The sequence below is a fragment of the Nannospalax galili genome, unplaced genomic scaffold (assembly GCF_000622305.1).
Source record: "Nannospalax galili isolate Female #2095 unplaced genomic scaffold, S.galili_v1.0 scaffold488, whole genome shotgun sequence".
NCBI lineage: Eukaryota > Metazoa > Chordata > Mammalia > Rodentia > Spalacidae > Nannospalax > Nannospalax galili.
Genome location: NW_008360316.1, coordinates 2098349 through 2110868, shown reverse-complemented (window position 1 = coordinate 2110868; position 12520 = coordinate 2098349). Strand labels below are relative to the sequence as shown.

The 12520-nt window shown below is 43.5% G+C and overlaps 1 protein-coding gene across 7 annotated transcripts in view; it reads right to left on the bottom strand.

The window, feature by feature from the left end:
• Positions 1-9679, bottom strand: part of Rcbtb1 (RCC1 and BTB domain containing protein 1) — a 66607-nt gene extending 56928 nt beyond the window's left edge. For 2 of the 7 annotated variants that reach the window (XM_008824978.2, XM_029559565.1), the window contains exons 1-2: positions 9529-9679; positions 3594-3752 (exon numbers count right to left, since the gene is read on the bottom strand). The gene's annotated coding sequence lies outside the window, so the exon portion shown is untranslated. Of the gene's footprint in view, positions 1-217; positions 347-2551; positions 2687-3593; positions 3753-9528 lie in introns of all 7 variants that reach the window. The other 5 variants (XM_029559564.1, XM_017796082.2, XM_008824979.3 and 2 more) reach the window with 5 other exon arrangements.
• Positions 9680-12520: the final 2841 nt, after the last annotated feature.

Genomic DNA, 12520 nt, shown 5'->3' with positions numbered 1-12520 from the left:
TTATTTAGGAAATGTTTTCTCACCAACAGTATTAAAATGTTCAGTCTGAATTATCACTCATGCATAGGTAAATTTTTTAACAGAATGGAGATAAGCCAAGGGAGAACAGAAAAGAAAAATGGCAATGATAAAGTATAAGCATTTCCTCAGTAAATCATCTAGTGTTCTTGCAAGAGCAAGCAGAGCTAAGAGAAGTGGTTTGACACCTTTCACCCACTTGGTGCTTTGGCACTGAACACACATCCTGTGTCATCACTGGACTTGCTCTCTGTCCATTAGCACTGCAGATCAATGGCCTCCTCCCTGGCATGGCTTTTCCTAGCCATGGTGCTGTCCCTCAGAGAGTCTGTGCCACAGAGAGGAAAGGTCATTTCACTTTATATTCTCAAAAGTGAGTTCAGCAGGGAATACACAGATCTTCCAGTTTTAGAAATCTGCCTTTAGAAGAGGGCTTAAAGAGCAACGTAGTAACCAATCTGTATCCCTCTAAGAGCCAACTTACTTTACTTCCCCCTAGAACCAAGTATTAAGGGAAGGTTGGGGGAGGATTTCATTTTGTTGATCTGGCAAAAATATATTTGACTCTGTTTATGGAGTTTGAAAAACAGGAAATGGAGATAAATAGTACAGAGAAGTTTATTTTTGATGCAACAGTGGTCCCAATATTGGAAAACACTTAAGAATTTAGGCTCACATAAACGTGTGTCTTTCACAAAGACCTCACGCCCCCTCTCCCAAGGCTAACCAGAATGCATTTGGAACAAGGGGCCTGGTGTCACTAATAGGACTTTTCCCCTGTGAACGGGTCTTCTGCCGACCTGAAAGTTTTCTGTGGGAAACAAGGTCAGAATGGAGCAATCAACTCTTAGAACTGGTTAGCACCAAGATTCTGACTTTCCTAGTGTAATCTGTGAAGCATGAAACGAGGTACATTCTTTATCATGGAAATAGATTGGCAGAGAAAGCACAAGGACTCCAAGTGGAACCATTCCTTTAAACAAACAGTCTGCAGCATGCTTCCCATTGCCAGATCTACACTACTTGGAACTGCAATGTCAAATATGCAATTTTTCTTTGATTTCAAATAGCTTTTTTAAAAAAATATTTATTATTTTTATGTTATGTGTATGAGTGTATTGTCTGCATGTATGTGAGTGCACCTGTGTCGTGCAATGCCGCAGAGGTCAGAAGAGGGCTTCGGATTCCCCTGGAACTGGAGTTAAGGATGGTTCGTAACTGCCATGTGGGTGCTGGGAATCAAACCCAGGTCCTCTGCAAAAGCAGTCAGTGCGCTTAACTGCTGAGCCATCTCTCCAGCCCCAAATTTCAAATAGCTTTTAATTACTCACTTAGCTATAAAGATTCCAACAGAGGTTTCTCTTTTTATAAACTGGATGGGGTATGATTTTAGTTATCAGTTTTAGTTGTTAGGCTACCTCACAACCAGCATTTTTTTATAGTTAGTGAGCTAATGATAAGGTCTAAGATGTTTCACAAAAAAAGCATGGTAATATGAATCAAAAAATAATATAGATTACTAATTCCTCTGCAATCCCCCATAGATACCAAGAATTCTGGGGATACCATGAAAAGCAACAGTCCCTGCCTTGAGGGTTGAAAAACCTATTGGGGGGGCTGGAGAGATGACTAAGCGGTTAAGAACACTGACTGTTCTTGCAGAAGACCGGGGTTCAAATCCCAGTACCCACATGGCAGCTAACAACTGTCCATAACTTCAGTACCAGGGGATCCGAAAGCCTCTTCTGTTCTCCAAGGGCACTGCACGACATGGGTGCACTTACCTACATGCAGGCAATACACACATAAACATAAAATAAAAACAATAAATTAAAAAAAAAAAGAGCTAATAGGGAGTAAAATCCTGAGTGGGAAACCTTAAATACAAGAACAATAGAGGACAAAACAAATGGGATTCAGCATGCAAGTACATAGACCATGTGATATATGATCATGTGTTAGAAAAATTGTGTGCAAATTAGCATAATTATACAAAAATTATATATCCCAGAAAATTGTCATGTGAAATTCTAGAAACAAAATTCTCAATGTAAGCATTTCCTTAGTAAATTATTGAGTGTTCTTGCAAGAGCAAGAGTCTTTAAGCTTTTTTTTCTCTCGGCCTTCCAAGGACTGAGATGACAGGGTTGTACCACCATGCCCAGCTGTAAGCTCCCATCTGAAAACAAAAGATGAAGGATGCGGCCATCTTCTCTGTTTTCAAGTTCATTGTATCTCTAGTCTAGGATAACTTTCAAGTAAAAGAATTCTAGGATTTGGGGTAAACTTTTCAGTGTACAACCTTGCAACTTTCATTATCCATTTATGCTGCAACAAAAGGAAATAAAGAAACCACTGGATTACTGAATAACCAAATGCTACCGGAAGCAACTCCTTCCATACCTATCCTGGTGGGCTTTCTGGGACTGAGCTGTGAATGCTATGCCTCTAGATTTAGACACTCAATACAGTTTCTAGGTCCAGAAAAGCCTCTATAATAGATCAACCTCAAATTTTAAAAACAAAAACATACCTTAAAACTACTTCACACATTATGAAGACTGCAATTACAATGCAGTTTCAGAAATTTGCTGGGATACTAATTCTGTCACTACCTCAGCTTCTAGAACAGCTGTCACCCACTTCTCTCTTCTGATATCTCACAGAACTGAAAGAAAAAGAAAGAATGTCCTGTATCTAGACAAGATTAGGCAGTCTGTGAACATAGCACTCTCTGAACTCCCCTCATTATCCTTCATAAGATGCAGCTGCAGCTACCTGCACAGAGGTGACCAAAGACCATCCTTCCACTGTCACTTAGCATAAGCTAAGGCCCTAGAATTTCCCAACATGGACAGTGACCACACTTTGCATCACTAATTTGTTCAAATTCATTACCCATTTAAAAGTTAAATGAAAGGTCCTATAGTTAAGCTTTCCCAATAGCTAGAAGTTATTTGACTTGAAGCCCAAGTTAATAATGGCTTCTAGAAGGATTTCTTCAGCCCTGTCATCCAAGGGACTGCTTTCATTTCACTGCCCAGAAGATTCTGGTAATTCTAGGACAGAGAGAATCTGATGGTTCATTGTTAAGTAAAGAGACAATGCTACTGAAATCATATGCTCAAGACAGAAAAAAAAATTATCCAAGTGTCAACAGTATTAGTAGGGAAAACCACAACCTGCGAAGTTGACCATGATCTTAACAGAAGTATTGATTGATAGGATACTTGCATTTTCAAAAGACAATCAGAAATCTCTATGATTGCAATGGTAGCTTTCCTATGTTTTTTTGTTTATTTCATAGGCATCACAAAATAGGCCAAATAAAAATAGGGAGGTTAAAATTTTAAACAAACAAAACACAATAGTACTTCATTTTATTTTTCTGATGAGTTCAAGGCTGAGGTGGAAGGGGTCAGATTCAAACTTCCTGTTTAATGAACCTTTGCTCTGTGGGTGCTGTGGAAGAGACTTTGTCTACAAGTCTCCCAGTTGTTTGAAAGCATCCACTGAATCCTGCATTGAGCTAAAACCAAACTAAAACCCCAGCAGTGGACAAGTAGTATGCTTACCTGGGTACTTACTAAATGTCTTTAGGTGAACAGGACATAGGGCCAACCTCACGGCACTCTACTCTCCGCAGGACTTGCATGGACACAGAAATGCCTGCCACCATATGCTGAGGAGGAGCTTCAGAAGCTGTGGAAGTCCTGGCAGTGTGCTTCAAGCACCTGAAGAGAGACAAAATCTCTGACACTGGCACATTTGCCAGGTAAAGGTCTGACAAATGAACTTTGAGTGAGTATGGCTGTAGCCAAGCCACTGGAGCTTTATCCCAGAAGTCACAGGTGACCTCAGCCTAAGCAGGGACCGTGGTGATAAGTCTCAGTGAAAATTACTTTGGCCAATGGTGGAGACCAGGTGGTAGTGAGAAGGGGTACATAAGGGAATCTTGGGTGGCTCAGAGAAGCCTACACCAGGTAAAGGGAAAGCTCTGGACAAAAGAGAGACTCAAAGGGCTCTGACTGGCTGCACAGAGGCAGGTGAGGGACAAGAGAAAAGATGCAGTCAGCAATGACTACCAGATGTTCAGTCTGTGTAAGCAACTGCACTGCTGCTAGCTCAACAGAGTGCACAGTAGGTTCCAGGGGTCAGGAGCTCTGCTACGGTCATCATGCATTCGAGGCACCTGTGGGAAGTCAAAGTGGGCAAGTCCCAAGAAAAAATTTCAGAAGTCTGAAGCTGAAGAAAGAGATCTAGATTAGAAATTTGGAAATGTGGCATGAGATCATCCAGGGAAAAGTTTGTGAGAACTCCAAGGGACAAGGAATACCCCACGGAAGGGTCTGTGAAAACAGACATGGGGAAACCAGCCAAAAACAGTATCATGAGCCTAGCAATAGTGCCCTATAAGAGAGGTATGCCAGCCTCCGAGACCAAACCAAGTCCCCTGACTAACAAGGAGACTTAGAGGTGACTTCAACAGCAGTCTGTGATGCTGGCTGTGGAAGAGGCTATATGATACCATGCCATACTGCAAGCTGAAGAGCGTATGAAAGCTGAAAAGGAAACCTAACTGTGAAAGAAAATAAAGTCGCCAAGACCTTGTGGTGCATGCCTATAATCCCAGTACTTGGGAAGTAGAGACAGGAGGATCAGGAGTTTAAGGCCAGCCTTGGCTATATGAGATCCTGTCTTAAGAAAATGAAAAAAGAAAAAAAAAAGGCTTCAAATAGGGTAGTATCTATGGAATATAATGAAATTGAGGGACGTTTTAAACTTTCTCATTTTCAACATTTTAGAGATTTGAGCATGTTTCAATAGTAATAGGAAGAAGCCAGAAGAGAAAAAGATCAAAGATAGAAAGGATATAATAACTACATGATTCTTGATAAAACAGAGAATGGATTTGATGTGAAAGAAGTCTGTCCTAACACAAGAGATGGATGGAAGAGTTTAAGGCAGAGGGGGTTAGAGGCATATTCACTCATACTCATTCATCTCTCCCCACCTCTACCTCTACCTCTACCTCTGAGCCTTTCCTGTATTGTACGTGCCCACCAGCAATGTATAGGAGGCCCAGTTTCTCCATATCCTCATCAACCCTTATTATAGTCTTTTTAGTATAGCCATATCATTGTGTAAAGCGGCAACTTAGTGCAGTTTCAATTCGCATCTAGGGCAGTCTCTTCAGAGGCCATGTATTTTTCCACTATAAAAAAAGAAAGGAATTGGGGCTGTAGCTCAGTTTGTAGAGTGCCTGCTCAACATGCACAAAGCCCTAGGTTCAAGCCCCAGCACTACAGAAACTGGCCATGGGGGCATACACTGTAATCTAAGCAACTCAGGAGATGGAGGCAGGAGAATCAGAAGCTCAAGGTCATTCTCAGCTACACAGGAAGTTCCAGGCTAGTCTGGGCTAGAAAATCTGTTGTAAAAAAGAAGAAAAAAGATAACAGATGAAAGAAAGGAGGCTTCCCGTTTAGAAAGAGGACAAGTAGGACTAAAACGTGAAGACAGAAGCAGTCACCAGGGATAACGGAAAAGAATGCTGACCAAGGAAACCTAGCAAGACCGTAAGAGCCAAGAAGTGGGATGGCACAGTCCCTAGACGTGGCAGACTAGATGTACCTTCTGACCTCACAGAAGTTTCTTCTCCAGAATTTTCCGTCCTGTTTTGTTTTTTCTTTTTTGTTTTGTTTTGTTTTGGTTTCAGTCTTTTGAGACAGGATCTCCCTGTAGCCCCAGCTGTCCTGGAACTCAGTATGTAGACCAGGCTGGCCTGGAACTCACAAAGATCCACCTGCCTCTGCCTCTGCCTCCCAAATGCTGGGATTAAAGGCATGCACCACCACGCCCGGCCCCATTTTGTTTTTTAAGCTCTAACTTCAAATGGAATAGGAAGTTGCTTAGAGGATTTTCTCATCCAAAGGCAGAGAGACAGAGGTACTCCTATGAAAATATCTTGTTTGTCTCAAGTCCTGCAATATACACATTAGAAATGACAGTTTACCTAAGATCCCATCCTTCATACATGTGTCCAAGGCAGATCTAATATGTTTTGAAACAAAGAGGTTTAATTATAAGCATGATGCTAACTTCATCAAATTACCATTTGATGGTACTGGGGAAACAGCACACATCTCTCATTCAGATGATGACACAAACTACTCACTGAAAACTTAACAAGCAGGGTGTGGTGGCACAGGCCTTTAATCCCAACACTTAGGAGGCAGAGGCAGTTGCATTTCTGTGAGATGGAGATCAGCATGGACTACACAGCAAGTTCCAGGCTAGCTGGGGCTACAGGGAGACCCTGCCTCAAAAAACCCAAAACAAAACAAAAACCACAAACAGAAAAACAACTAACAACAATTACACTGATAATAACCAATGACACAAAAATATGAGTTTTTAACCAGTTAAACCATGGAGTAGGATATAGCCACAGTCTTCACTTTAATTCAGTGAATACAGTCCTATGCAATAGTTAATAAAAGATTTAAAGATTTACCACTAAGGCATTCTACTATACATGCTGACAGTAATTTTGTGCTCAGGGCTGACATCTTGGGACTAATTTATTATATATGGCCCAGATTGTTACCAATGGTTTTATGGTATAAAAGATTACACTGTCTCAGTAACTATTTTTTTTTTCCCTAAGAGTCTCGCTTTGCAGATTGTTAGCCTTGAACTCTAAGATCCTCCTCTCAACCTCACACATGCTAAGACTGATGGTGTGTACTACCACACCTGCTTTGCATTATCACTGTTGAGTAATTTACCAGCATAAAACAGTGGCAGCTGGGTGTGATGGTGCAGGCCATATTCCCAGCACTTAGGCAGTGGAGGCAGGAGGATCTGAAGTTTAAGGCTAGCCTGGGCTAAAGGACACCCTGTCCCAAGAGAACAAAAACAAGGGCTGAGGATGTAGCTCAGTAGTATACTTGCCTAGCATGTGTGAAGCCCTGGTTCAATTCCTCAGTACCCCCACCCCCAAATATACCTCAGAGGCTTAAAACAATAGTAATGTATTATTTCTCTTCAATCTGTGTCTTGAGTATACATAGCTGGCATGCGGTGGCAAGCACCAGAAGTTTGATTAGGGCTCAGTAAGCTTCTTTCAGATAGGTGGGAAACTCCAACTGTCCTCTTGATCTGCCCTAGCCTGCTGATTTGCTTCCACATGCCTCTTGAAGACTATGCCCAGAACTGACAGCAGGCTTCAAAGGCTACCTAGACTCAAATGAAGCAGAAAAGGCCTCTATGTGCTGATAAGAGGGGCTGGCAACAAGCAGAGTTTGGTAGACATCTTTGAAACAAACTATCACAGTTGTGAACAATGCCACTGGGATGTCTCCACCACCCCGAGTTCCAGATTGAAGAATCTGAGAAGGGACATCTATCTATAAAACCACAACTTTGTCTTAAGCATTAGAAAGTTATTCCAGCAAACAGCTGAACATTCAGAATGATCATTTCAGAGAAGCAGAATCTTCTAAACAACTTCAGGAATGGTCTCAGAAAAAGCTCTCAGAAAGTATCTGAAACTGAGCTCCATCCCTTCCTGAAGTCAATTTGCTATTATGTGGGCATGAGTTTGATCTCAGTTTAAAAAGTGCATCTATTACCCAAAACATAAATGTGTTCTAGTTATTTGAATTGCTATTCAAACTATCTGAACTCGAGAATTAAATAGATTTGGAGAGCTTCATTCCCCAAACTCTTGCTGGTGGCCTTCCTAAACTAAGTAATCTGCTAGAGCTAGGTATCACAGCATCCCTTACAACTAACTATCTGAACTCTGAAACCCAATGAAATTGAACAGCAAGAAGTACTTACACCCTAAAATATAAAAACATTATCTTTTGATAGTAAAATTACAGATCAAGTGCATTATTTTTTATCTATTTTTACTTTATGTATGAATATTTGTTTGCATGTTTGTGTACTACATGCATGCAATGCCTGTAGAGGCCAGAAGGTGGTGTCACATCCCCTAGAGCTATAGTTACAAATGGTTGCTAGCTACCATGTGGGTGCTGGGAACTGAATCTGGGTCCTCTGCAAGAGCAGCCAGTGCTCTTAATCACTGAGCCATCTCTCCAGCCCCAGGTACACTATTCTTTATATTTGTTTATATTTTCTCAATTTTCCTCCATTCTTTGTTGGATTTTTTTTAAGTCTATAGTGTGGACTAATTATACTTGAAATTCTTTTAACTGCATTCATAGTATGGGTCAGACACATAATAACTGACACCCTCTAGGAAATCTATTCTAATTAAATTCAATTCTCATCACATTCATCTTGTGCATGCTTCAACACATACAAAAATATGTAAATTTTAAGACTTAACCATGGAGACATCAAGAAAAAAAAAATGTGTCTCAAAGCCTTGTGTGGCCTCTAGATTCATGAAAGGCCTTGTCCCAGATACAGGAGTATCCTAAGGTCTTTCTAATCCCTTTCAATTCCATGATCTGATAAAGAGGGACACTATCCCAGACTGCCCAGTTCTTGGAACACACAGGCACTGAATGCAAAATCTTAGAAGAATGTTAAGCCACAAGCTTGACAGCTTTGGTTTTTCTTATGTTCTGAAACTCCTAGAACTTAATCTTTTTGGTCAGTTAAGGCATTTAAATCAGTTCAGAAGAAACTCTTCACAGATTAACACACTTCCTCAAGAGAAACAGATGAAAAGAAAAAGACCTACCTAGGAGTACTACTAAATACGCTGGTCTTCACAGAATAATTACAAGCCAGGCTACAGAAGATAATCTAATATACAGTTACAATTCAAAGGGGGTGAAGTCCACAGCAGATGGATACGCCTCTAAATGGAAAGCATCGCTCTAAACCGCCCCCCCCCCCGCCGCCCGCAGGGTTCTACCGGCTTCTCCTGCCTCCCAGCATCTCTTGCTTTTAATGTTACTCTCCCTCAACACAGCAGTTTCGGAAACTTGGTTTTTGCCCTCTATGAGCTTTAATCCTCACAATAAGCGAAAAGTGCAAAGGCGCATAAGAGGGTGAACGCTTTGAAAGCGAGATTTATTGTTTTACACCACTACAATCCTCAGCTCCTAAGCTCTGCAGCAGATGGCTGTACATTGCCAACCTGCGAATTAGAAACAAAGGCCACCTGGAGAACAGGCGGTTATCTCGAATAAAGCCAGTAGTTGTCACCCAGAGGCAGGCCAAGAAGTGTCATTTGCTCAGTTCATCGCCAACCTGGATGGAGTCCCCCAAAAACAGAACCCCCATTCCTGGACTCCGGAGAGTCGGGGCACGCGGATAAGGAACCTGTGCCCTCGGGAGGTGCCGGGGGCGACGCGAGACTGGGGGCCGCGAGTAGGGCCGGACAGCTGGGCAGGACCCGCCCAGTGCGGTGACGCCCGCGCAGCGCCGGATAGGGGCCAGGCTGCCCAGGCTTCACCTCCCGCCGGCTGCACTCCCGGCCCAGAAAGGCCGATGGCCTGCAACCTCCCTGCGCCATTCTACCTGCGAGGCCAGGCCGCTGCGCCGTTCCCAGGCTCCTCAGCCCGGCGGGCTATCGCCGGCTCCTCCCGCAGCCCGAGCGCGCGAAACGCCAGTGGCGAAGGTGCGCAGCGCTAGCCCCGGGCCTGCGGTCACGTGGGCCGGGCTGCTCACGTGACCGCGGCGGCGCGTACCCTACCGGCTCTCGGGCTCCTCCGCCGGGGCTAGCCTGTGGCGCCAGCAGGGTCGCGCGCTGGCACTTGGACTTGGTCTCTCGGGAGAAGCCCGCACGCTAGAGGTTGCCTCGGGCCCTCGGGCAGTGATGGCGCTGCCGAGCCTGCCTCCGGTCCCTAGGGAAGCCGGCAGTGTCCCGCCTTCGCTAGGGCCGCGGGCCAGGACGCCAGCCTAGGTGCTGCTGTTTATCCGCACTTGTGCGGCCGGGCCCGCCCAGCCCTGCAGGGATTGAAAGCACCCAGGAAAGGCCAATGGAGAGGGGCGACGATGGGCGCTGAGCCAGGGAAGCAGTGAGGCTGGGCCGACTCAGGAAAGACAGAGGTACCTCAGGAGCAGGCCATCGAGGTTGGAAGGCCCCTGCCTCGACCCGTTTTTTATATTAAGTGGCTAAATTGAGGTCTGGAAAGGGGCTGCAAGTCTGTCAGACCACAGGCAGCTATCAAAGTTCTAAGGCGCTCAGAGACCCCCAGTTGGCACTGAAGTCCAAACTTCTTGGCACAATATCCCAAGCTGTCTTGTTCAGGCTCCCCTTTCACCTTTTGAGATTCCATGAGAAAATACCATCCCTTTTTTGTTTTCTGTGAACCACTGAACAACCCAGGTGAATGACTAGAAGAAACTCCCCATTTGACAGTTCTACACTAGCTTCTGGCTACAGACAATTCTTGTTTTTCTTGAGGCCCTAAAACTTTGCATTTATGTTTTCCTTAAAGTAGCCTCTCTTTGAGTCTGTTTATCTTTTGTATCTATCTGAAATGTGCAAAATCCCTCTAGGAGGAAAGAGGCCAGACAACGTTATTTAGAGACTATTATGGGAAGTGAGCCCCGTTCTATATTCTGATGCCTCTTTTCCCCTATTGCAAGAGTGCCTGAATAAAATCTATTTTTACCAGTTTAATGACTGTCTGGCTCTGGTTTTCTTTAACAACTCCCAAAGTACACGCCAGTCTCCTACTCATCTTTTACAATTCAGGTCAAATAACACCTACGTGTTCTTGCTGACTCAACATCTTTAGTTATTGAAGTTTATTTAGACTGCCTCAGATATAACTAGTCTCCCCCATTTGCAGAACACTACATACACTACATATTCCAGAAAAAATGACCCCATGAAGAGAAATGTGCCATCCATTTTCTCTAAGAGATGAATTCTTTATTGCCAATCTGCTCTCATCGATTATAAACTCTTTATATAAAGATATTTTCAAATAAGAAATCTCCAAAAACTTTTTTTTCTTTTCCTTTTTTTTTGAGACAGGGTCTCCCTGTAGCCCCAGCTGCCTGGAACTCACTATGTAGATCAAGCAAGCCTCCATCTCACAGAGATCTGCTTGCTTCTGCCTCCTAAGTGCTGGGATCAAAGGAGTGCACCAACATGTGCCTGTACTATAACCATTTTAAAACATTGAAAACATCCTAATTTCCCATGCAATCCTGTGACCTAGATTTCCTTTTTTACCTTACCAGCTGTAATCCTATTCAATGTGTCTCAAGAATTCCCTATGATCTCATTTAACTTTCTTAGTAGGCCTTTGGGATAGAACTTAAGGAGCCCTAAAATCATACATATGGCTCTGGCAGGATACAGTGTGGATAAAAAGGCGTTAAGTTTAACATGAAAGAAGCTACTTGGCAAAAATTGGAAACACTTCCCCATCAAGGCTACATGAAAAAAACAGTATACATGGGAAAAGCCCATGATCTCCATCTGAATTTGGGAGACTGCTGGTGCTATTTAAATTTCATTTATTTTTATTTTTATGTGTATGAGTGTTTTGCCTGCATGTATGTAAGTGCACCCATGTCATGCAATGCCTGTGGAGTCCAAAAGAGGGTGGTGGATCCCTTGGGTTGCAGTTACAGATGGTTGTTAAGTCACCATGTAGGTTCTCGGAACTGAACCTAGGTCCTGCAAGAGCAACCAGCCAATCCTCATAACTGTTGAGTCATTTCTCCAGCCCTTGGTGCTATTTAAATAACCACCATGATGCTGGGGGCCCAGAGCTTTCTGAGTCTTGGTCCTTGTTCTAGTTTGTTTCTCCATTGCAGTGACAAAACACTCTGAACAATAGCAACTTAGGGAGGAAAGGGTTTTGATAGATGAAGAAGGCAATGGATGAATCGGGTTGATCGGGAGCAAAGGAAGCTTCACAAGGGACAGATTCCCTTCCAGGGTAGGGAAAAATGTCAGCCCACAGGTTGTGAGCTGGGGGTCTTTTATGGGGGAGGGCTTCAGGGGGTGCAGAAGGTGGGAAGATATATTTTTTAAAGATGGGGGGGAGTGGGAGAGTGGGACTGTTAAAACCTGCCCCCCTTTTGAGATCAAAGGGGGAGCCTGCTGTGCTGGCCAAACGGTGCAGAAAAGTCTGCTTTTGACTTCAAAGACCAGGGTGCTTATCTCAGAGGCTTATAGAACCCATGAGGCCCTGTTGCCGAATGGGAGGGTCTGCTGTGGATCTAAACCTAACATTCCAGCCTCTTGTGTTATATGATAGGGGGCGCTGTTGTCGGCTTGCTACTTCCTGCTAGATAAGGTCAACGTGAGGGGGCTGGATTAGGGGTCTCTCAGACAGCGGGGGTTCCCTCCTCATGCATCTCAACAGGGTCCTCAATGGTTGATAGGTGCTTGTATACATGTGGAAGGAAGAAAAGTAATAACTGATTAAAATTTGTAAGAGTTTGTTTTTGGATATTTGTCCTGAAAATATCTGAAGAGGCAAGGAGCAATGGTTAACACCAAGGTAATAGCTCTTTCTTCTTCTTTTTCTTCTTCTTCTTCTTC